This window comes from Pinus tabuliformis, chromosome Q, assembly GCF_031772625.1.
Source record: "Pinus tabuliformis cultivar Carrire ecotype Pingquan chromosome Q, CPIR1, whole genome shotgun sequence".
Classification (NCBI taxonomy): Eukaryota; Viridiplantae; Streptophyta; class Pinopsida; order Pinales; family Pinaceae; genus Pinus; species Pinus tabuliformis.
In genome coordinates, this window is record NC_142296.1 from 282212141 (window position 1) to 282238104 (window position 25964).

General features: G+C 38.7%; 1 pseudogene; it reads right to left on the reverse strand.

The window, feature by feature from the left end:
* Window positions 1–20040: 20040 nt before the first annotated feature.
* On the reverse strand, window positions 20041–23867 carry LOC149219333 (ABC transporter G family member 29-like; annotated as a pseudogene).
* Window positions 23868–25964: the final 2097 nt, after the last annotated feature.

The window sequence follows — 25964 nt, forward strand, 5'->3', positions numbered from 1 at the left end:
AAAGTCAATCCATATACTCCAATGGATCAGAGCATATTTCTCCATCTTGTATGTTTTTTCCACATTTTTTTTTCCTGAATCTTAGGACCATTTTAAGGCACTAAATGGTATTTTGTTAACATGGTAAGGACCTAGGCTCTCCATAGGTCTATCCTAGGTTAATTTGAAATGTGTAATTCTCTCTTAGACCTTTCTAATAGGTTATCGAGCGTGTCAAACATATATTGTATTGAAAGGTTATGACTCGAGAAGTTGATGTTCCAACTAAACCAAATGGGATTCATTATCCTTTTGGCGTTTTATCTTCTAGAGTTATGTTTTTGTATGTTTCAGGTTTCCTCTTTGCTTTTGATATTAAAAAGGGCCTTTCAACCTCATTGTAACTAACTTTGGAAAAGGCACATAATAGTCACATCTCTTTGTCGAGATAAAGTACCACAATTTGAGCTACTTAGTTTTTATTCAACATTTTTATAATTTCATCATTTTCCATTTATTAATATAAATTAAGTTTCATTATCCCTATGTGTTTTGGTTATAAATATGCATTTCATTTCATTCTCTTCACAAATATGGATCACATTCAAAGTGAATTTAGATTCCACATCCAGAGAGTGCCAACTGTACACAATTTTGAGTAGACCCGCATCAAGAAATATTGAAAATATATTTTAAGAAACATGTTCTCCATGTATTTTCGATTTTTATTGATGTATGAAGACTGAAAAAAATGTGTACTCTTGGATGTAGAATGAGTGTCTACACTAAATTTGACTAAAATTATAATGAGATAAGTAAAACATACAATAAAAATTATAATTTTCATTTTTTCATTTAAAACTTCATAATTCTTATTCTATTATTTTTTTATTCTCTTTAGGAGGCCCATTTTAGATCTCAAAATTCTTTTACTAAAATTACATTGAAAATCTACTCCCACAATACCCGAGAAATTCTAATTACTTTTTGAGATCAAGCCAATAAGCAATTTTTTTAGGTTTCTTACACACACTTAAAATTCAATCCAACCACGGGGGCTTCCCTCAATGAAACTCTGACATATCACGTCCATTCAAGACATATTAAACAATACCCCTAATTTGACTACATATCGGAATATAGGTCTAAAATCACATTGTTTAACCCCCTACCAATACTAACCCAATACACCTTCACAAATAAAAAATCCCTATTTTCAGTAGATATTTTAGGTATCTATTTTTTCATTAACATTTTCATTATAGCCATTTATATTTTTTCATTAACTTTAAGCTCCATTTTTTATACTGCAAATATAAAACTTTTTACCTCTATTATATGATCAATATATTAGGTCATTTTTTCCTCAATATATATCCCCCAATATAATTGTATGTGGTATAGTGTTGCTCCCCATTGAAGCCTCATAATTCCAAGAATCAATAATTTTCTAAAAAACATGTAGAGATGAATTCAACAACCATCAATTATATCATTTCACAATAATAAAATAAAACTAAAACCTAAGTATTACTTTAAAAATGATGGATGCAAATTCTTAACAAACTATAGCTTTGATATTTTCAAAAAATATAAGGTAATATTTAAAAATAATAATTTCAGTAATTATTAAAAACATGTCTTACCACAACCTTTTTTCCATGTTAAGAAAACAATAAGCAAATTTCTATAATATCACTTAGATTTTCTTGGCACACCCATACCATGTTCAACAAACATTCACATACGTAGACGAAATGAAACAAAATAAAAGTGTTGTATATATTTTAAACAACTTATGTAATGCTCCTTCTGCCATGTATATATTCATTGGAAGAGATATTGGAGAATGCAGAGCATCTAAGTGCTAAATTATATGATGATTGGCTTCCTTATATGTCAAACGACTCTTTAAAATTATTGGTTAACAAGCCATCATCCAAGAAAAGGAAAGGCCATTTCTAACTTAGCAACTTAACATTAATGAGTTTATAAATTTTCATGGTGGCAAACAAAGAGTCTATTAATATGCAATTGCCAAGGAAATTAACCATCGAAGAAAAGGAAACACCATTTCTAACTTAGCAACTTAATATTCAACCGCGTTTTTAAATTTTCATGGTGGCAACCAAAGAGTCACTATTAATATGAAAATGCCAAGGAAAATGAAGATATCGGCAAATGCACATGCTAACGATAAAATTTGATTTTTCACCTTATATAAGCAATTCAATACGAATATGACCATAGAAAAGTGTTTTTATTAGTTAATTGTCAAGAAAATGAAATTTACAAAAGTGAGGATTGACTCAAGGTTGTTGATGTGAGAGAGCGGGAGAAATGCGGCGGCCAGGGTTCCTCAGCAAGCGGAGTTCGATTCGTATGGAGAGGGGCAGGGGAGGGAGCTCAAATTCCTCCTACAAAGACACAGTAGCCAGCGGAAGTAAGGGACCAACTGGAAACATTAAAAGCGATATGAACTACAGAATCAGGGACAATGAAAAGGAAATAGATGGGACCAGAACAAAATAAAACAGCAGCAGAAAGGACAAAGAGGAAGAAGACAAAAGTCTGGGTTCAAGAGACAAAAAACTAAAAGGACCTTGCAAACCAAAAGCAGAAATCACTCCCCGAGTAATATTAAATGATCCTGCTCTGCAGGAGCACAGGGAACATATGGGAACCTACGCCATCATCTGTAAATTCATGGGACTATGGCCCACTAAAAAGGCTTTATAGACGTGGATCAAGTATCATTCGAAGCCCAAAGGAAGCATTGACCTACATCTTGGGTCAAAAGGATTTTTCACAGTAGTGTTCTCCAACATCGAAGATAAAGACAAAATATTTGAAGGAGGACCCTATTTTTTTGCTGCAGCAGGTCTCTACATGAGACCTTGGAAAATGAACTTTGTCCCAGAGACGGAGACTTTCTCTTCAGTCCCTGTTTGGGTAAGGCTCTACTTTCTACCTCTTGATTATTGGCAAACTGAATCGTTGGCTGCCATTGGTAATAAACTAGGATGCTATGTCAAAGGTTCTGAAGCCAAAAGAAGGGGAAAATATACCTCCTTTGCTAGAATCTGTGTGGAAATGGATCTATCAGGAGTGCTTTTGGATGAAGTTATCCTGGAAGTTTTGGATGAGGAGTGGGTGAAGGTGGTAGACTACGAGCATATACCTTTCAAATGCTAAAGATGCCACGAACATGGGCATCTGCTAAGAGACGGCCCTTTCAAGAAAGAAGATAACAAAGAAAAAATCAATACAATGAAGGACATTGAATGCTTTCAGAAAGTGGCCAGTAAAGGAAGGGGAGGAAAAAAGGGACCAAAAAAACAACATACTGAGGGGAAAAAAGGCAGTCAGAATAAGTTTAAAGTGCTAGAAGAGTCGGTAGAAATCATAAGAGAAAATCAAGATCCAGAGGAACATGCTAAAGAAAAAGAAAAGAAAGAGGACATAAATCACTCTCCGGCCATTGACTCTCTAAAAGAAGCAATAAGAAGTGAAACAGAAATGGAAATGGATCAGGAAATGACTCAAAGTGAAATAGATCTGGAAGAGCACGAACTACAAGAAATCCTCGACAAGGAAAACTTGGATCTGGAAGGATTCCTGATGCAAGGAACCAAAGGAGGAATAGATTCTCTACCCCAAGAAGAATGCAACAGAATACAATAGTTGTTTTTATGGGAAACTCAGGAACAAGGGCAGGAGAATGGTAAGAACATCCACAAACAGGAGCACAGAGGGGTGAAAATAATGAAATTATATCCAGGATTAGCCACCAAAAATCCAGGAAAAAAGAAAAGTAGAAAAAAGAAAAATGAGCTCCTAATGGAGTGTGGAAAGTTAATGATAGATTCAGTTAAGATGAAATATCTAACCAGTTACTCCTTTACAAATCTTTAACTATGAAGTTCATATCATGGAATATCAGAGGTCTAGGTAGTAAAAGAAAACAGAGAATGGTAAGTAACAGAATGAAACTAGCAATGTCAAACATAATCTTCATAAGAAACAAAATGCTCCATTCAGCAAATAAAATAAATCCATAACAAATGGCTTAGTAAATTTGAGTTTCTAGAAGTTAAAGCAGAAAACACAGCGGGGGGCATTCTTACTCTTTGGAACCCCCAAAAAGTCATCATTGTAGATGTGGAGGCAACGAGAAATTACTTATCAGCTATCATTCAGCCAATGGGGATGTTTGATACCTTCCTGGTTATGAATGTCTATGGTCCTCAGAGAATAGATGAGAAGCTTAGATTTCTGAACTCCCTGGTAGATCTCAAAAGCAGACATAAAGAAATCCGTTGGGTCATTGGAGGAGACTTTAATATGATTAAATCTCTTTCAGAAAAAAAAGGAGGCACCAGAATCCTCAGTATAGATTCAGTAGGATTCAATTCTTTCACAGAAGACATGAAGATGGTTGAATCTAAAATGCATAATGGTCTTTTTACTTGGAATAACAAAAGAGGAGGTAATGCTCAGGTTGCCTCTAAGTTAGATAGATTTTTGATCTCCGAGAAGTTGATGCTCACAAATTCAGAAATATCTACAAGTGTTCTTCCATTTGGTGGCTCTGATCACTGGCCGATTCAATTAGAAATCAAGGGAATTGATGCTCCCAAGAACAGATCCTTCAGATTTGAAAATATCTGGCTCTCCCACCCAGATTTTATCAGCAACATTGAGGAATGGTGGTTCGAAGATCTACAGATTCAGGGCTCCAAAATGTTCCTCCTCCATAAAAGGCTAAAGCACATAAAAATCAAACTCAAAGAATGGAACAAGAAGGATTTTGGTAACATTTTTGCAAACAAAAAATCAATAGAGATCAAAATGCAGGAACTAAACCAAGTAATGATCACAGAACGTTTTGATAAATCCAAAAGTGAGCAAGTTGAAAAACTCAACCTTGATTGGGAGAATTTGTGTAAACAGGAGGAATTTTTTTGGAGACAAAAGTCCATAGTTCAATGGCTCAAAGAATGTGAACGGAACACTAGGTTTTTCCACCGTTCCACCATAGCCAATAGAACGCACAATAGAATCTCATCAATATTGAATGAAGATGGGGAGCTTCAGACCACTCACAAGAATATCGAAGCTGTGATGGTTCAACATTTCAGCGGTATCACAAATGAAAATAATCTAGACAGAGACCAACACATCAAAGAAATTATAAAGAATATTCGCAGGATGGTGTCTAGAGAAGATAAATTTAACATGAACAAACCAGTAACCGAAGCAGAGGTTAGTACAGTGATCAAATAAATGCAGAATGGAAAAGCTCCAGGTCCAGATGGTTTCAATGTGGACTTTTTCAAAGCCTACTGGAATGTTGTCAAACAGGATATTTTGGATGTGGTTGAGGAATCCAGAAGAAGCAGATCCATTCTATAATCCCTCAACACCTCTTTCATCTCCCTGATCCGCAAACAGGACTCAGCCCTGACTCCTGATAAGTTCAGACCCATTGCTTTATGCAATGTTGTTGGGGAACAGTCTAGTTATGTGGAAGGAAGGCAAATCCTGGATAATATTATTTAGGCCCACGAGGTTGTTCTCTCTCTCACCAGCAAAAAGCAAGCCGATATGATCATGCAATTAGACATTGCAAAAGCGTATGACAAGGTGAACTAGATTTACATCAAAAAGGTAATTTTCGTGTTTGGGTTTGATCATGACTAGATCGGATGGGTTATGGCTATGGTTACTTCACCTAGCTTTTCTATTCTGGTGAATGGCGCGCCCTCGGAGATCTTCACTCCTTCCAGAGGCCTCAGGCAGGGAGACCCACTCTCTCCCTTTCTTTTCATCCTCATGATGGAAGGATTGGGCCGAACCATTAAAACTACTAAAGTTTTAGGAAAGATCAAGGGCCTTCAATTAATGGAGAACGTCCAAGCCTTGACTCATCAGCAATTTGTGGATGACACAATGCTGCAGGGTATCCCCACAGTCAGGGAAGCTACAGCGTACAAAAAAAATCTTAAATGGCTTTGCCTTGGCTTCAGGTATGGAAGTCAATCTCTCCAAATCAATTTTTTTTTTCTTTAGCACTAACATTGCTATTCAAAGGAACATCTCAAGAATTTTGGGCTTCCAAAGGAAGGTCCTCTCTTCAAAGTATTTGGGAATCCCCCTTACAGATAAACCAATGCGCAAGAGTATCTGGGAACCGGTGCTCAACAAGATGCAAGACAAGATCAAAAGATGGACTTTTAGAGTGTTGAACCTAGCTGGCAGATTGATTTTGACGAAGGCAGTTCTTCAATCCATCCCTATTTTCTTTCTATCAACCCTGCCAGCTCCCAAAGGGGTTTTATAGCAACTCAGGAACATTTAGAGAGACTTTCTCTGGGGCAAGGAGGAGACAAAAAAGAAATGGGCCCTCGTTTCTTGGGATAAAATCTGTAAACCCAAAAGTCATGGAGGCCTAGGCTTAGATGATCAGGAGATTCTAAGTAATGTTTTAGGAGCCAAACTCTGGTGGAGATGGGTTAAAGAACCAGGGGTGCAATGGGCTAAAACCTGGAAAGAAAAATATGCCAGCTCCTAGCAAACAAGTGATCTCATTAGAATGTCAGGGAACATAAAAGGCTGTCACATCTGGAATAAAGCCTGGGATAACAGAAGCCTAGTTCAGAACAACAGCTTCTGGGAAATTAGAGCAGGTGAACAAGCTCTCTTTTGGGAAGATAAATGGCAACAAGAACCAATGTTGTTAAGGGAGGACTTTATGAGCATCAAGCAGGAAACTGATTCCCAAGGACTAATAAAAGTCAGGGATTTCTGGAATCTTCCTCATGACACCGAGAAATGGAGAAGCTGGAGGAAAATAGAATGCAGAGGGGACGACCCCATAAAGGCAAAAACAGAAGAACTCATGAAAATTTTAGAACAGAGGAAGATCTTGGTCACAGATGGGCAGGATCAGTTAAGATGGGGACAAAACAAAGAAGGCATCTTTAATATCCATGAAGCAAAAAGAATTACCCTTAACCTAGATCCCTACATTTCGGCTAAGTCCTGGCATAAACTTTGGAGCCACCAAGGATGGATGAAGATCAAACTGTTTATGTGGTTAGTTCATTACAAGAAAATATTAACTTGGGAAAACATTTAGAAAAGGGGGATTTATGGGGCCCTCTAGATGCCCATTATGTGATGCTCAAGAGGAAACAATGGAGCATATTCTCAACAACTGTACTTATATTAACTGGCTGTGGGATTCTTTCAACATCATTTTTCAACAAACAGACAAAGATAAAGGTAGCATCATTAATACCCTAAACAAGTGGAGAAAAAACTTTTCAGAGAATGAGATCCTTAATTTGGCCTGGACCTTGACACCAAGCTTCATTATCTGGAATGTTTGGAAGGAAAGGAATAAAAGAATTTTCAAGGATGAAAAAACTACTGCCCTTTGCCTGATGGAATTAATCTTAAAGTAGATTAAGGAGACCGTCTCCACCACCATGCACAGTTATCCCTCGAATCCTCCCACTGCGCTCGAATTGAGAACTCTCAAGCAATTGGGAATTCATGAGATCATCCTCGAGGGTCTTAGCAAAAAAGTACGAGTGTTGGAAAGGGAAAAGGAATTCTGGCATCCTCCACCAAAAGGTTATTTGAAATGAAACATTGATGGGGCTTCAAAAAGCAACTCGAGGACAGCAGGTTATGGAGGTGTGTTAAGAGATGAAGAAGGAAAAATAATTTTCACTTTCCACTGCCATTTAGGCAAAGCCACCAACAACATGGCTGAATTAATGGCGTTGGAACAATGTCTGGAGCTGCGTAAACTCAATCACAACTCCAATGTTCTCATAGAAGCAGACTCAGAGATTTCTATAAATGTAGTTAAGAAAATCAGCTATGGGACAGCGCCTGAAAGGGTGCCAAAACAATGGAGACTTATACAAGTGTACCAAAGAATCCATAAGCATCTCCAATGCCTTCGAACGGTTAGCTTCTATCATGTTCGGAGGCAGGCCAATAAACTTGCAGATCTACTGGCCAACCAAGGAGTGATTAATTCCGAGTGCAAAATAGACATGAAATGGCAGGAGACGCCTCCTAGTAGGCTTAAAGCTATCTGCGAGGCTCAAGCCACAGAGGACAAGGAAATTTATGATTATTGGGCTCGCGGGGTAGGAAATGATTAATTGAAGATAGTGAGATGGATATCATAGCTCTTCAGGGTGAGCGTAATGGTAATCACAATTCCTTTTTTAAGGGAGTGTTCCTTTTCCTTTCTGGATTCCAGGTTCAGGCGTGGAGAAACAGTAAGCGCGGAAGGAATCTCGGCTCTCCCGGCAGTAGGGATATTCCACTTTGTGGGGTTTGGAGGGATAAACCGCTTCACTGGCAATTTTCATCTGATCGCACTGCTTTCACACAGAAAGCGGTATTTTCTTTTTCGGAGCGATCACAATCAGATTCCTACACGTGGCAGGGAGGTGGTTTGGGAAACCGCCCTTCCCCGCTCACTATCGCGGGGTCTTCTTCTTCGGTGTGAAATAAACCTCCACCGTAGGATTCAGCAGATGTTAATCAACGGTCTAGTTTTTGTGTGCAACTTGGAGGTTTGGTTCCGCTGTACTTCTGATGTCTTGTCAGAGCATTGTCAACCCTGGCCGTCAGTTTGATTGCGGAATGAACAGCCCAGATCATTGGGCTCTTCCACTGGGTTAATTGCTTTTCCATGTTCAGCTAAATGGCTTGCCCTAAGGGCTCTCTTCTAGGTTTTTTTGTCTCCTTGGCATCGGGGAGATATTTGTTTATATTGTAAACTATTTTTCCAATTATTGCAATAGAAGGATCGACTTTTGCCTCAGCAAAAAAAGAAATTTACAAAAGCGAGAACAATGTTTGAAATTTTACATCATTGAAATCATATATATAATCATTAATTTATATATAAATAAATCACAAATAACGTAACATACTTATAATCCAAGAGGAACAATAATATATAATTGTTCATTTACATATAAATAACAAATAGCATAGCATACACAGAATCCAAGCGCAAAACGAGGTTACAAGGGTTGTTCGCTCTATTTTGGTAATTTCACGTTCCAATATTCTTCATAGCTTTATATACATAAAACTGATATTGATTTATCATATTACATTTGCATAACTTTCATCAATAAAATGTGATATTAGATGAATTAGAACCATTCTGTTTTACAAATTAATCAATCTGTTTCAAGTATATAACATTTTAATGGTGTTAATAAAATTTATTGATGTGTATAACTTTCAAGTACATAAATTTTAATAGCTTTCACATGGGCGACCATTGAACTGATTTCACTGACAGACGAGGTAACTGTTCTGCAGCCGGTATCACAGCGACTGAGTTCTGTATGTGCTCTGGCCGAGATGGTGACAGGTTTGGAATCCTGAATTGGCTGCGGCCGAGATGGTGACGGGTAGTGCGGTGATGGCAGCGCCTAACCAGCCATACATAGGGTATTCAATGTACATCATAATTATGGACGATTGGACGCTTTCCCCACTCCTCCGCGAAAGGGAAATTTGCAAGCTCTCTCAATTTGTCCACCGCAACAATGACAGTCTCAAGCCTCGCCGCAACTTTTGTGAGAAGACATGCAACCGTTGCAAGAGAAAAGTTGTCCATGAAGGCCGCATCCTGGACTGCTTTGGAACTTCGGACTGCAACAGAACCATCCGAAGTAAGAGGCCAGATCTTGTTTTTTGTTTGCGTCACCATTGGCCTTCTTGATTCTCAAAGCTTGTGGGTTTTCATATTTAGAGGAAGCCGTAATTTTGACATTAATGAAATTTGGTCTTGGGTCGTCTTCCACAATCTGCCACCTTTTATTGTCTATAAATAGCTGTGGCTGGGAATTCAAGCAATTATGTAATTCCTCCACTGCTTTATTCAAGTGCTGTTTCATAAGATTAACTCTGGTTCTTCAGGTCATGGTTTTGATGCTGTCCGCCAATTCTATTATAATCTTGCAGGCTTGGGCTATGATGTTTATGCATGGCTCTTTCAGGTGCTGTTGCATGAAATACGATTCCTGGATTCAAGTGATTTACAAGCACTAGCTGAGCTGTGTTTCCAAAAAAAAACCTTAATTCTAAATTTCAAGTTCCTAACAAAAAATTCTGTCAAGAATACCTAAATCTCAGAGTCTAGGTATATTGATTCCAGGGATATCTGAATCCAAATCGCCAGTGTGGTGCGAACTCCCATCTAGCAAAGTTGGCCTGCCAAAGACATATTAGGACGTTTTAAAACTATTTTTTGATTTTTATTTTCGTAAGTATGATGGAATTAGATACATGATATGTTTTTTTCATTTCCAAATTAAATATATTTCATATTAATATGATAGATATATCATTAAATTGAGCCAATCTCTGGAACCATGGCCGACAGCGGCCAATGATCTTCGTCTTCGAGCCCATTTCGTCAATAGCCACTTGTCTCCTACCGTCTAAGACCGACCTGCAACAATGTAACGCTCTGCATGCGCTTGGTCTCTGCCACCTTTTGCTGGATATTGGTGCACTTTGCGTTTTTGCCCTTCAAGCTTACTATCTCGTCTTTTCCTTATCTGTGTTTTTTAGTGCATATTACGGGGTTAGTTTCATTTTTGTGCATATTTCGGGGCTTAGAAGGCTATCATTCAGAAGTTAAAACATGGGTAGGTTTCTGCGGCTTTGAGGCGACCTCTTTCAGAGGACTTTTACAACACCAGTCTTCCTTCGGTTCACACAAGTCCCCCACAGGCAGTGAAGTTATCTTTTGCCAATTCTAGGAGGGCTCTGGTCTCCTTTCACTGAGATTCTTCCTTCTCAATAAGGTAAAAATGTTAAAAGGCCTCATCAGCAGAATTAGAGCCTCCTTTTTCATTTACAGCCCTTGTCAGGACATTCGCTTTCGCATAGGAAAATGGTGGTGTGTCTTCCAAATCTTCTGTTGCTGTTTCGACTGCAACAGCCCAACTGAAGCGAAATAGCTTCTCTGGTTCTGCCTTCGAATCCCCTCGGGTCTCCAGGGATTTCCGGCTTCTTTTTCCGGCAATAAGAAATTCAAATCATCTTTTCGGGGTCACATATCTCATCCATCTGAATTCACAGGCTTTTTCCTCTTGTTTCCTTTTAATGATCCTACCACCTTTTTGCTTGAACATGGCATTTTGGCGGCTGGTTTTCGTCACAAATCCCTTCAAGGTACTTTTCTAGAGTTTTCCCTATTCAGTGTTTTGTCCTTCTCTCTGCCAGAGACTCTGGAGATTGACCTAATCCTGTACCTTTCATAGTTCCCTCCCTGCAGAAGTTTTATTATCCAGGTAACATTCTCCGTTGGGCTTCCTTTCCTTGGGATCTTCCAAGGTACGGGAGATCCCCTTTTGGGATTTTTCTTCTGACCAATGATGGCAGAAGAAAGTGACTCTCCCGCCACGAAAGCTCTTTTCGCCGCGGCCATTGAGGCTGAGTCTGCTCGGAACCTTGCCAGTGGGAATCCAAGGTGGCACAACTCGCTGTCAGACTCTCTCCCCGCGGGGCTGAGGGACCCTCCCATTCTTGGGAACCTTAATCAACACAGGGGGCGCTATAAGCATAAAGCCCCGGTCAAGACGGTTCCTCCTCCCAAGGCGATCTCTGTCTCGGGTCCCTCCCTGGTGGATCGCATTGAGAGTCTCCAAAAGCTTGCACTGGTGGGAAAATGGTTCTTCCCGGAATTGGACGAGGACCAAATAAGGAACTGGGTTACAAAGTCTTGGTCTCCAATCATTGGATACACTCCGATTATCTCACGCCTCATGAAGGACTGGTTCTCGTTCCACTTCCAAAAGGAGGCTGACTTGGAGCTGGTTTTGAACAGACCATGGGTCTCGGGCAGAAGTTTTCTCTCTCTTTCAAGATGGTACCTCGGCTTCGATCCTCTCAAAAATACTCCCTCTCACAGCATGATCTGGGTAAAGCTCCCTAATCTCCCTCTTGAACTGTGGACGCCGGAGATCTTAGCCACCATCGGAGATGCCATTGGCAAGTTCATTTACGTCGACCCATGGGTTCGGGGGGAGAGGGATAAAAGAATCGCCTGGATTCTCATTGAAAGACCATACAAGGGCGGATATCCCGACCAAATAGAAATTTCTTGGGAGGGCTCAAAGATATGTCAAAGGCTTGATTTTTGGGGCATCCCGTTCCGCTGCTCCTCTTGCCATCGAACGGGTCACCTCATTAGAGATTGCCAATTCCGCCGACATAGGAAAATATCTCTTCTCTCGCAAAAGGTAGCGCAAAAGGATTCTGACTCCCACTCTGAAAAAGCCTGTCCCCCGGGGGAAAACTTCTCCTTCAAGTCCACAGATCTTCGAAGCTCGCAGGATGATTCTCTGTTTAGGCCTGAGTCGCCTAATTTTGCAGGTTTTAAGAGCTCCCCTTTATCGGCCGCTCTCAATGAAGCAGCTCCCTCCCCTCCACTCATGAACGCGGCCGGTTTCTCCAGTCCTCCAGTCTTAGAACAGCTTGAAGAGGACGCGGTCCCCCCTCCTCCGGCGATGAACGTGACTGATTTTGTAGTGGGATCTCACCCAATTCTCATCTCCTCTTCCTCGCCATCTCCCATTCGATCGCCTCCTCACATCCAAAAAGGGAAAGAAGTTCTGTTGTCCCCGACCCCGTTCAACTCTCCATCTGACTCTCCGCTCAACAATTTTGACAGTGATATAGACCAGCTTCTCAATCGTCAACCTTCCATTCTCGAACCACTCACTATCCACAAGCCTTCCTTCCCCAACATTAGTCCCAACTCTGCCAAAAATATCACTGTAAGGAAAAAGCATAGAGGTGGGAGCCGTCATTTCAGAGGTAGGACCATCGCCTCCGAATTGGGTATCTCAAATCTCCCCCTGATAGATGTTCCAATCTTCGAGTCATCTCCTCCTCGGCCTCTTAGAGCGAGCGCGGCTGGTCAGCCATCTAAATGACCTTCCTTATCTCTTATAACATCAGGGGTCTGGGAGCCGCCCCAAAATTTCTGGCTCTAAGAGAGACTCTTGTTTCTGCTCGGCCCTCCATTATCTTCATCCAAGAAACAATGCATTCCAGCACGACTTCATTGGCTTTCTTCAGAAAGATGTTTCCATCATGGCACATGGCCGCCACAAATGCAGAAGGGCTGTCTGGAGGTTTGGTGGCTATGTGGGATCCGCTCATGATCAAGGCAAAAGCCTATAAGTGCAGCGCCGACATTCTCATCTCGGCCTCCATCAGAGGAAGATCACAAATCCTTAATATGTTGAACATATATGCGCCCTACAGGCACAGACTCCCTTTCTGGGATTCTTTGTTCAATTCGGAAATTTTAGACATTGACTCTTTGCTTATTGCAGGTGATTTTAACCTCACTCTCAGCTCGGAAGAGTGCTGGGGTCACTGCCGTCCTGTGGACAGTATGGCCGACAGGATGAGAAGGGAGCTCCTAAATAGGGACCTAGTTGATATTCCCCCAGAAATCATGACTCCCACATGGGACAATGGTAGGCTGGGCACAGCCTACATCGCAAAAAGAATTGACCGCTTTCTCCTACACTCCAGCATCATCCAAAAGTGGGGAATGCCAGTCGCAAAAACTGGAGGGGACTTTTCTTCGGACCACAAGGCCATTTTCCTGGACTGGGGGCATTCCGACCGCAGAATGGGCTACTCCTTCAAATTCAACTCTACCCATCTCCAGGACGAATCCTTCAACGAATTCATCAAGTCCAGTTGGGGGGACATCATCCATGCACAGGACGCTTCTTTTCTCACTTTTCGTGACAAGATTCAACTGCTTAGGGAGAAAACAAAAACATGGCAGTTTGAAAAGAAGCGAAGCGATTCACAGGATCTTCTCCACACCAAGCTAGAATTAAGTCGGCTGGCTTCTTCAATTCATCTCAGTGGCCTGACGTTCGATAAAGCAACTCTCATCAGCTCCCTCAAAAGAAAGAAACAAGATCTGCTCAAGAAAGAGGAAGCATCTTGGAGGTTAAAAAGCCGAGCTATTTGGCTCAAGGAGGGGGACAGGAACACTAGATTCTTTCACAACTTCGCAAACGCCCGCAGATCAAAAAATGCAATATGGAAAATCGAGGACGGGAATGGGGATTTTCTTTTCTCCCAACAGGATATATCCGCAGAAGCTACAAGATTCTTCAGGGAGCAATACAAAAGGCAACACAATGATCTAAATGACATGCTATGGGCAGTAGATCACTTGCCGGTTATGTTTGACGATGCTGCCAATGATGATTTCTACAGGCCCATCACGGAGGGGGAGCTTTCCGAGACTCTCAAGAGCTTCAAAAAAGAAAAGAGTCCCGGGCCAGACGGCTGGCCGGTGGAATTCTTCACTCATTTTTATGACCTCTTTAAAAATGATCTGTTGGGCATGGTGGACGCCACTCGCCTTTCGGGTAGCATTAACAGTGCTCTTTCGGCCACTTTTATTGCTTTAATTCCCAAGCAAGACAAATCTACATCATTTGGGGATTTCAGGCCGATCGCTCTATGCAATTCTCTATACAAGATCATCTCCAAAATTATTGCTGAAAGAATGAAGAAGTTTCTAAACATCTTCATAACAAAGGACCAGCATGCATTCCTAAAGGACAGGCTCATCATGGACGCGGTCGCTATGGCTCAGGAATGCCTCTTCTCTATTTGCACAAAGAACACTGATGCTGCAGCTCTTAAAATTGATCTCAAAAAGGCTTTCGATTGCGTGGATTGGAGCTTTCTTAGATTTCTCCTTGCAAAAATCGGTCTAAGGCCCATGGCAATCAGCTGGATCATGGCGTGCGTCGAAAGTGTCCGCTTTTCTGTGATTATAAATGGTATCCTGTCCACTTTTTTTCAGGCTGAGAGAGGGCTCCGACAGGGATGCCCTCTCTCCCCCCTCCTTTTTATCTTAGTGATGAATTGTCTTAGTTCTCATATCAACCATGCTGTTGCCGAAGGTAGATGCAAGCCTGTTAAAATCTGCAAAGACATCTCCCTTTCCCACAATCTTTTCGTTGACGATATCTTAATCTTTGCTATTCTATGCAAATCCACCTGGGCCTGCCTTTTCGTGATTTTCAAGAAGTTTCAGAATGCTACAGGCCTCAAGATCAACTGCGGGAAATCAATGCTATACCATAATGATACAAACCCCATTATTGCCCAGTGGATTGCCGACCGCTTTCAGATCAATCTTGCCCAAATAAAAGATGGTTTCACTTATCTGGGGTTCCGCTTAAAAGCCAAGGGATATCGATGTCGGGACTGGACTTGGCTGGTTGATCGTTTCTACAACAAGATCTCTAGATGGGAGATGCGTTTTCTGTCCCTTGCTGGCAGATTCATCTTGGTTCAGGCGGTACTCTCCCAACTAGCGGTGTATTGGAGTCATCTATTCCTCCTCCCAGCTTCTGTTATCAAGAATATGAAATCCATAGCAGCTAATTTTCTGTGGGGAGGTCGATCGTTCCACTCTAAAATCCACCTTGTCAAGATGGACTCAATCACCAGACCGAAAAAAAATGGTGGATGGGGCCTTCTGAACATGAGTCTTTTTGGGAAAGCGCTCATTTGCAAATCTCTCCACAGGGGTTTATATGGGAACAGTCCATGGAGTACACTGATCAATCAAAAGTACCTCAAAGGTCGGAATCTGGCTTACTGGCTCAGAAGGTCCTCTCTCGGCATCAGGAATGGATCCCCCATCTGGCTCAGCTTCAAAAAGATCCAATCCTTTTTCCTGCAGAATTTAAAATGGACCTTTTTCTCAGGCTCTAGCGTCTTCATTGGCATAGATCCCACCTTATATAATCTAGAATCCATGATCCCTCCAATTTTACTTTCCTTTTTTCACACTAGGGGCATCTTCACTTGGGACAAACTTATTCTTTCTTGGTCCTCTCTTGAGCCTATTTGGAAATCTGATATCCAGTTAGCCATCCCCCCTCCCCTTCGTCCTCTTTGGCTCTCATTCACATCCAGATCTTCACAACGAGGGATTCTCCAATTAGGTACCAAGGATGAACTGATCTGGTCTACTGGCTCCTCAATCCATCCCATTTCCGTCTGGTCCCTCTACTCTGCTTTATCAGCTGTCTTCCCTCCTCTTCCCCCTGTCTTTCCTGTCAATCTCTGGAAAGCCCCTTGTCCTCTAAAATCCATCCTTTTTTCATGGCTCCTCTTCTCCAACAGGAACCTCTCCTGGGATGTTCTTCAAAGGAAAGGATGGAACGGACCTGGCAGATGTCAACTTTGCCTTGCGGAGCTGGAAACGAACATTCACATGTTCTTTCTCTGCCCCGCCTCCTCTGCTATCTGGTTTGAACTATCCTTGTTTTATGGTTTTCCTCTCAGGTTGTTTTCCTCTGTTCAGGAAGCTTTCTTATGGTGGGGCTCCCAATGCCCCTCCTGGCATGCTCTCTTCATCATTACATGCTGGAACATCTGGAAGTGGAGGAACAGTCGCATCTTCCAGGACTGTCGCCTGCCGCTGGTCTCAATTATTCCAACCATTATGGGATCTATGCCCACTTCGCTCTAATTCGGTTCCTTTTGCTTTCTATTTTTAGTCATGCAACATATTATCGCTAACAGCGCATCTGTATTTTTGCTTTTATATTAGTTTTTTGTCACAACTGGACCAGCGCCTCCAGATCTTTTTGGATGATACTCTCTGGTCGCACATCTCTCTGTTTCTATATGTAATTTTGGATGATACTCTCTGGTCGCACATCTGTCTGTTTCTATATGTAATTTCTGGCTGAGGCTATATGCTTCCATGTATTCACGAACTATCCGTCTAATTGGGGACCCATCTGATCTGCTATTTTTCCTTTGTTAGACTGCTTGAGGCATGATGCCTCCATGTATTCCGATCATTATATATTCTTAATATAATATATATCGCTTTTCTCTTCTGAAAAAAAATATATCATTAAACATCAACTCAATATAATATATGCAACATTATAAATTTAATATATCGATATTGTTAATATTAATATTAATATTAATATTAATATTACAAAATTGAAATTGAAATTAAAATTAATATTAATATTAACAAAAATACGAATATATTATTAACAATGTTGTAAATATTAACAATTTCAAAATATTTTCGAAATTAACTTGACAAATGCAAATGATATATCGCTAATAAATACACTTGACAAATGCAAATGATATATCGCTAATAAATATAGAAGAAGCATTCTAGGAAAAAAAATATTATTCGATTTATTCATTCTTAACATAATCTATTAATTAATGATTCTATAAAATGCTTAAAAATATATGTTTAGATCACATCAACCTCAAAATATTTTAATTCTAAAACACCATTTCTCCCGCATGTTATATCACATCAACCTGAATATATTTTAATTCTAAAGCACCATTTCTCACACATGTTATATCCAATGTTTTACAACTCGGACTCGGACTCTGACTCGGCCGAGGATCGACTCCGACTCCGACTCCGAAACGGTAATGACTCGGCCGGCTCGATTTCAATGACTCGGTCGTTGTAAAAAATACATTAAATATTTTTTTTTATCAAAAAACATAATTTTAAATATTTTAAACATAATTTTAAAGATTTTCATTCATGTTTCCAAACACACAGCATTATAATATAGATGGAAGACAACATATGATCAAAGTAGGCTCTTTGCTTCTGTTCAATTTGTACATTAAACCTTGACTGTCAATCTTGACATTGTCACTAAACTATACAACAACCACTGTTGCCCTTGACACAAACACTGCAATGCTCACAAATGAATATGCAATAGGGAGCTCATGGCGCAGTTGCTAAATCAACTATGCCAAGCTGCTTTCAATCTTACACTGCTGCACTGGTGCCGAAAGGATGCTGCGAGCAGTGAGGCTCAGAGCTAGATGTCTTAGGTCAGCTCTATGACCTTGAAAATATCTCAACCTCTGCCCAAGGAGGCTTACTGGTATGCGTCTTATAGCTGCTCAGATATAGCAATGAAGCACCTTCCAGAGTGCTACAACAATGATGAAACATAAACCTTTACTGCCCCCTATCTTAGAATGAAGGACTGTTGAATCTTGATGAAGTAAGCCAGGACTCATAACCTTAAAATGACCTCGGAATATCTGTCTGAAAGAGCAAAGTTTATACTGAAAACTCGAGATTTGTTTAAGAGCAGCAATACTTGTGAATTTGAAGGGGGGAATGTTTGACCGAGGAAATGTGAACACTATTTTGGGAGTGGCCAACTCCAGATAATGCAACACAAATATGGCAATTTCATAGACATGTGAACTTTATCAAAAGTTCATCCGAACATTTAGTAAGATTGTAGCACCTATGAATATTTTGATGACAGCAGACAATAGGTTTTAAGATCCAAGGTAGCTGAAGAGGATTTCCAATCTCTTAAAAGTTAAAAGATGACTAATGGAAGCTACAGTTTTAGCCATTACAGATGGTAACAAACTTTTCAAGGTTGAATCTGATGTTCAAGTTTGGTTCTTGGGGCACTAGTTAGCCAAGAAGGACATTCCAGTGCATACCACCATGAAAAGTTTAATCAAGAAAAAATTAAATAGAGAATTTCCAATCAAGAATTATATACAATTATACAATATCTATGTCATCAAAGGCAATACTTGATGGCTAAGGAGTTCATGCTATATAGTATATATAGATCATCAAGCTTTGCAACACACATCAACTTCACATCATGCCAAATAGTTAAATTAATTGCAAAGTTTTGTTTCTAACTTACTAAGATCGAACACAAGGCAGGTAAAGCTGCAAAAGATGATGATCATTGTAGGACAATGGTTCACATCAAATTCGTATCAAATGACACTGTAATTGCAGTCACAAGTATGGGTATGACAGAGCAGTTTATAAAACAGGAGGCAAGGTTTATGACAGAGCAGTTTATGACTGAGTCAAATTGGATCCGGCCGGGTTGACCGAGTCACACATGACTCGGCCGAGTCATTCAATGACTCGGCCGAGTCATGTGTGACTCGGTCAACCGGACCTGTTACTTGGCCGGGTCACTCCTCCAACAATCAACTCGGTTTGACTCGGCCGTTTCGGTTTCGAAACGGCCGGTTTGTAAAACACTGGTTATATCACATCAACCTGAATATATTTTAATTCTAAACGTTTGCATAAATTAAGGCAACTCATACAAATACAAGTCATTCTAATCACGGTTGCCAATTTTGAAAATATTCTTGAATAATAGAAAAATAATTTAATTTTTTTTAGTCTATCCAATTTCGAAATATTCCAGAAATGAACAATACAAATTCCAATGGCAGATCAAATAGTGACTAACAGGAATTCAATTCCTGTCAAACAAAGGAAAAACAGGATTTCAGAAAAGCACTATTCAATTTATTTATTTTTCACATGATTTTTTGGAATATCAATTATAATATATTAATGGTTTCGTTAAATGCTGAAAAGACGTCAACCACCATTTCAGATCCCGTTTTATATATATAACGTCAACCTGAATATATATTAAATTTAATCTTTTGAACTGAAGTGAATCTAAATTAGCATTTGCACTAGATGTTACAAAGGAAAAGCAAATACAAATACAACAAAAGAATACTTTGATAAAGAATAAAAATATATTGAACGCTCAAATCAATGCCCCATTAACTGGAAGCACTTAGTAGACATATCTATCAACATTAGGATTATACACAATGATCAAGAAATTTCCCATATACAAACAACAACTTCCACAACAACCTTTTGTCACATCCACATTTTAAGAAATGAGAAACCATTGTAATCCCTTCACGATAGCTGTGTAACTTTTATATTATGTGGATAAGAAAATATTAACTGTTGTTTCAAACTACGCAGTGTAACTTTTATATTGTGTGGATAAGAAAATATTAACTGTAGTTTCAAACTACTGTGTGTTGTCCACTATATTCATGTCACTGAATTATTAGATCTAGTTATCTTCTGATATGCCATGTTTGTGGTCTTTGAGTTCACCATTCAACAGCAACAACTTGGTAGCTTAGAGTGATTGCGACAGCCAACATTCCATAATATGTAAAATAGAGAAAGGTGAAGAACATGGTGAATATATACCAGAAAAATTTCAGTGCAACCACTGAAATCCTATCATGGTGTACGTGAGCAATCCATACATGGCTGTTATGTAGGGAATCTCAATTACAATCTGAAACAAACAGCATATTGTGCAATTTAGATAACATATTGGTATATTTCAATCTAATGTAGTAATGCAATGTCAATATCTATTATAATTTATCAAATATAATGTATTTTCCTGATTGAAATATTTATTATTAGAATGAAAAATAGGTGAAGTTTTAGTTGTAGGCTATCATATATATATGTGTGTGTGTGTGTGTGTGGGCGAAAGAAGGTAGAAAATCATTTTAAAGTTTGGTTGAGAAGGTTTATAGTCATTAAGCTTGCCTGTGATAGAGTATAGGGTAAAGCAGAGTACATTCCAGCTGCGTTTTCTCTATAAAAGGCAGTTCTCTCCACAACGACTATGGATTGCACTAAAGAGGAATTAGTGACTTCCAGAAATAAAGTTGCACCATACAAAGCCCCCCTGACCTTTAACAAGTCGTTTTTAGTTTCTCTGCAAAAAATAAAAACAAAACAGTTAATACTTATTGTTTTTAAAATTATCGGGTCCCATGGCAAGAAAATAATGGCAAGAAATATTTTATGCCAATTTTGTGATTCTGGTCATGAATTTGTTCTTTTTAATATTCAAAAGGATTTTTACATTAAAAGGTCTTAACCCAAAATTCCTCCATCAAGTTGCAATGCTTCAATTTTGGCATCACTTCTGATATATTGTTTGGAACATCTGTGGATCATGGATATATAATACTAAAATTATAAGCCATATAAACTTTCTATTTATTATCATTGCTAAGCAAATGTTTGTCGTACTTACATTTTCATTCCACACTGCCAGTAGATGGTGCCAAAAAAGAGTGCCGATATAAATGTGAAGAACAAACGGACTAAATTGTAATCTGTGCTTCGCCAATATGTCCAGTGCTTCTTCCACAGACAAGCAGTAAATTGGGCCCATGTAGATTGGGCAAACTTGGTTGGAAAGTAAAGATCCGTGGCACCTTGAACTTGTGTGGATAATTCTTTAACTAGCTCTATATGATACCTACAAAAAAGATAACACCATATCACTCAAATAATTGATCTAATATGATATTCATATTTCTTTGAAATCTGTTATGGGCATTATAAGAGCGTTTGATCTGGACTTACTGGAAAAGAGGAGACTTCTTATAAATTTCAGCAAAATCTATCTCAAGGCACTCCTCAGCAGCTCTAAAGCTGATTTCTAGCATCCATGTTGCAGGGTTACATTTATCAGTAATCTTTGTCACACCTTCAATAGCCTGTCCAGGACATTTCAAGTTGCTAGATTCAATGAGACTTGGATAAATTGTAAGATGCCTTAATAACATATGCTGCATTAGCAAACATTAATCATATACCTGGAAGTACTCTATGACATGGATTGAATGGCGACCTAGTGGACCGCCATATATAATTTGACCACCTTGTTTCATCAACAACAACTGCAAAAAAAGAAAGAATGCTATTGTAGTTGGGATTGTTTGGGAAAGTAAGCATCATTAAATATTTGCAAGGTGTTGTTCAATAAGCATTGCTTTACACACATGATTATCAGGTTTTACCTAGGTGTCCAAATGCATTGCCCTTCAGAGTGGGCAGTGAAAATTGTTTTAAACATTGATATTGGTGGGCTTCTAAAAGATCTTCCTTTCTAGAAATTTACAGAACCATCTACTTCTTCCTACAATCCATCTTATAACCTTTTCAAAACTAGCCATTTTGCTAAAGACCTTTGATATTAAATATTTTACTCCATGGCCTTGGATTTGAAATTTAAATATAGCTCTCCGAACTCTAGATACATCACTACCAATTGGCCCCCTATGATTATTGTCAGTGGTTTGGATTTCTAGTGAAAAATATTTTTCCTTCCATGACATGTGGTCTCATGCATGCTTTCATATTTTTTTTGTGGGTGTCTGATCGCAATTTCAGATTTGGCTATATTAACAACCTGTAAGGAGTTAGAGATGTATCTTACCTCATCAAATCCTTCAAAAATATCTATACTTGGCTGATGGATAGTACAGACTACAATTCGGCCTGTGTCCACTGTATTCCTAACTGTACGCATGACGATAGCTGCAGCTCTAGCATCCAGACCAGATGTCGGCTCATCCATGAATATGATTGTAGGATTTGCAACAAGTTCTACAGCAATAGTTAGTCTCTTCCGTTGCTCAGTTGATAGACCACTCACACCAGGAAGACCCACCAATGTGTCTCTCAAGCTATCAAGCTCTACAAGCTCCAGCACTTCATCCACAAACATCTGTTAAATAGAACAATCTCAATCTTAGGAAACCCAATATTAAGAATGAAAGAAAGAAACTATATTAAAGTCCACAGGTGGTTCATAAGCAGCTGTCAACATTTCTGTTGCATCAGGAGTATATTTTTAAGATTAAAATCACCATAAATATTTGCCTGCTTGCTCTTGGTATCTATTTCTAGTGAAAGGCGCAAGTAAGCAGAGAACACTACTGATTCTTGTACTGTTATCTGAGGAAAGTGAATATCATTTTGCTCGCAATAATCTGAAACCCTGGAAAATGTCTCCTGTACCTTTGGAAAACCAGAGATATGTATATCCCCCTCAATATAACCTCCCGTTTTTCTTCCATAGCACATCCATGAATATGATATTCATATTTCTTTGAAATCTGTTATGGGCATTATAAGAGCGTTTGATCTAGAATTACTGGAAAAGAGGAGACTTCTTATAAATTTCAGCAAAATCTATCTCAAGGCGCTCCTCAGCAGCTCTAGAGCTGATTTCTAGCATCCATGTTGCAGGGTTACATTTATCAGTAATCTTTATCACACCTTCAATAGCCTGTCCAGGACATTTCAAGTTGCTAGATTCAATGAGACTTGAATAAACTATAAGATGCCTTAATAACACATGCTGCATTAGCAAACATTAATCATATACCTGGAAGTACTCTATGACATGGATTGAATGGCGACCTAGTGGACCGCCATATATAATTTGACCACAATGTTTCATCAACAGCAGCTGCAAAAAAAGAAAGAATGCTATTGTAGTTGGGATTGTTCGGGAAAGTAAGCATCATTAAATATTTGCAGGGTGTTGTTCAGTAAGCATTGCTTTACACACATGATTATCAGGTTTTAACTAGGTGTCCAAATGCATTGCCCTTCAGAGTGGGCAGTGAAAATTGTTCAAACATTGACATTGATGGGCTTCTAAAAGATCTTCCTTTCTAGAACGAAGCCACTGGATATGGTGCCAGAATCGAACCGTTCAGTCTCTTCAAGTAAAGACGGTATTTCTGCAGCAAAACATGACTTATTTCTTTGTAAGGGATATGCCTGAGAATCCAACAAGCAAGCTTTCCTCTAGTCACAACATTCAGTCATAAGCATTCTGAATTTGCATCTGCCCAAACCTAAGAGAATTGGATTTTCTAAACAAGTGCCTTGCAAATGTTCAATCTAATTAAATTTATTATATTTTTGTTTAAAAATTAAGGATTAAACATTGTTTTTTATTTTTATATGCATCAAGTAAATAATTATTTAATAAAAACAATAAATTGAATCTAAAGGGAAATTCCAGTCCTTTACTATACATCTGTAACAATTTTTATGTGTATTCAATTTTTATGTGTATTTTGTCATATAGTTTTCATACCAGCATTTTGAACCGTACATTACAATGAATCAAAATAGTTGAATTTTATCATTACTATGAGAAAAAGCAGTGATGAAAGAACAAGGCTGGAAAGGGTTGTGGGCTGGCAATGGCATTAATCTACTTCGGATAGTTCCTACCCAAGCAATTGAGCTTTGCACATTTGAATCTACAAAATGATTTTTAACATCTGTCCAAGACCACTGGGAGAAGAATGGATGTCCCCGAGTTCAAATTGTTGGGCGGACTCTAGATTTGCCAGTATCCTGGATTTCCCCAGTTGCTATAAATGGTGCTGTTGCAGGTGTCACTGGCACATTGTCTTGCTATCCTTTGGAGGTCTTGAAGGTAGTTTTTTTGCTTCTGTAACTAGTAACGCTTTTATACAACTTTCTAGAAAGGTGCTTGAAATAGATATTCTACTAAGGATCCAAGTCACATTTCTAGATATATTGCATACTCAAGCAGGAATTTCTTTGGCAATCTGTGAGTCAACTCAGTAAAGGTAATTTCTTTCTTATCTTGCAAATCAGGACTGTTTCACTGTGCATCCCGGAGTGTATCATAGCATCATGCACGCTCTAAGGAAAATATCACAGGAAGAAGGTCCAGGAGCTTTATATGCAAGCCTTGTACCCACTATAATTGGTATGGTTCCCTACAGTACATCTTATTATTTTGTATATGAGTCAACAAAGAGAGCATATTGCAGATCATGCAACAAGAAGTCTCTGGACCGGGTAGAAGCACTTCTTATTGGAGCCTTTGGAGGTGGGTTCGCTTTCTAGCTTATGCCTACTTTAAACGGAATAAAACAAAGTAGTTAATTATTAATCCACATAAGATTTCCTTAGTTATTATTATGAAGTTCATTAATTTATTGTAAACCACTTAGTCCTGACTTCTTGTTTCTATATGGGCAGGGCTTACATCCAGTGATTCAACTCACTACAAGAGTGTTTAGACGGTAACCTATGTCTACGTGAGTAGTCACACTCCTCCAACCTTTTCTCTGCCTTCCATAATGTTTTTCCTCAGCAAATCATTTAAGTAGGACTATATCTCCAAAATAGACCTTGCAGGGATACCATATATGTGCTGTAATATAAATTTTGTATTGTTTCTGAGTTTGGGTCAGAAGCAAGGTGCATTTTACTGCCCAGTATGATAAAGATGTATAGCATTTATATGTAAGGCTGACTTGACTTTTTCTTTTCTTTCTCAGAATGCTGACAATGGCTGACATGAGATATATTATATATTGATCTAATATAATATTTAAAAACACAAATAAAATATCAACCCAACTCTTTGTAACATCCACCCTTACCAATCAAAATAAAGAAACAAATAAAATTCATAATATAGAAAAGAAAATTAAAGGAAAAACAATAAGCATTAATATTACACACACCAGCATGATTAATCGTTAATTCAAGATTTTTAGATGCCTAGAGATTTGTATCTCAATTTCTTTTTGACCTCTCTCAAAACTTAATAGATCTAAAATTAATATGAATGTGCACTACTTAATACCTCAATTTCTTTTTGACCCTTCTCAATACTTAATAAATCTGAAATTAATATAGATCTGCACTATTTAATAACTTAATAGATCTGTAATGAAATTAAAATAGAACCGCACTAGTTTAACTCACTACAACACATTATTTAGAAAACAACCTGGGGACACCATCCATTCACAAATTCAATCATCACAATTCAACTGCTTAAGATATGATTGTCAACTGTATAAATAGACTGCAACTATATTCTCACCATGGTTCGGTGTTGAGAAATATAATAATCCAAAGTTCGTAATTTTTTGTTTTCTTATAGCATAGCTGAGAAATGCATTGCATTCAATTAAGTAGGATTATTAGTTCCATGGACCTTGCAGGTGTAACTCATATATTTGGGTAATAAATTTGTGTATATTGTCTTCTGTATTTTTATAGAACCTATCAATTATGTGTCATTTAACTCACTTGGACACAATATGTAGGACATAATCTGTGTTCACTTAAACAGACATACTGGCAATTGACAAATTCGATCATCATAGTTCATCTACTTGTAATACGGCTGTTTAACCAACACTGT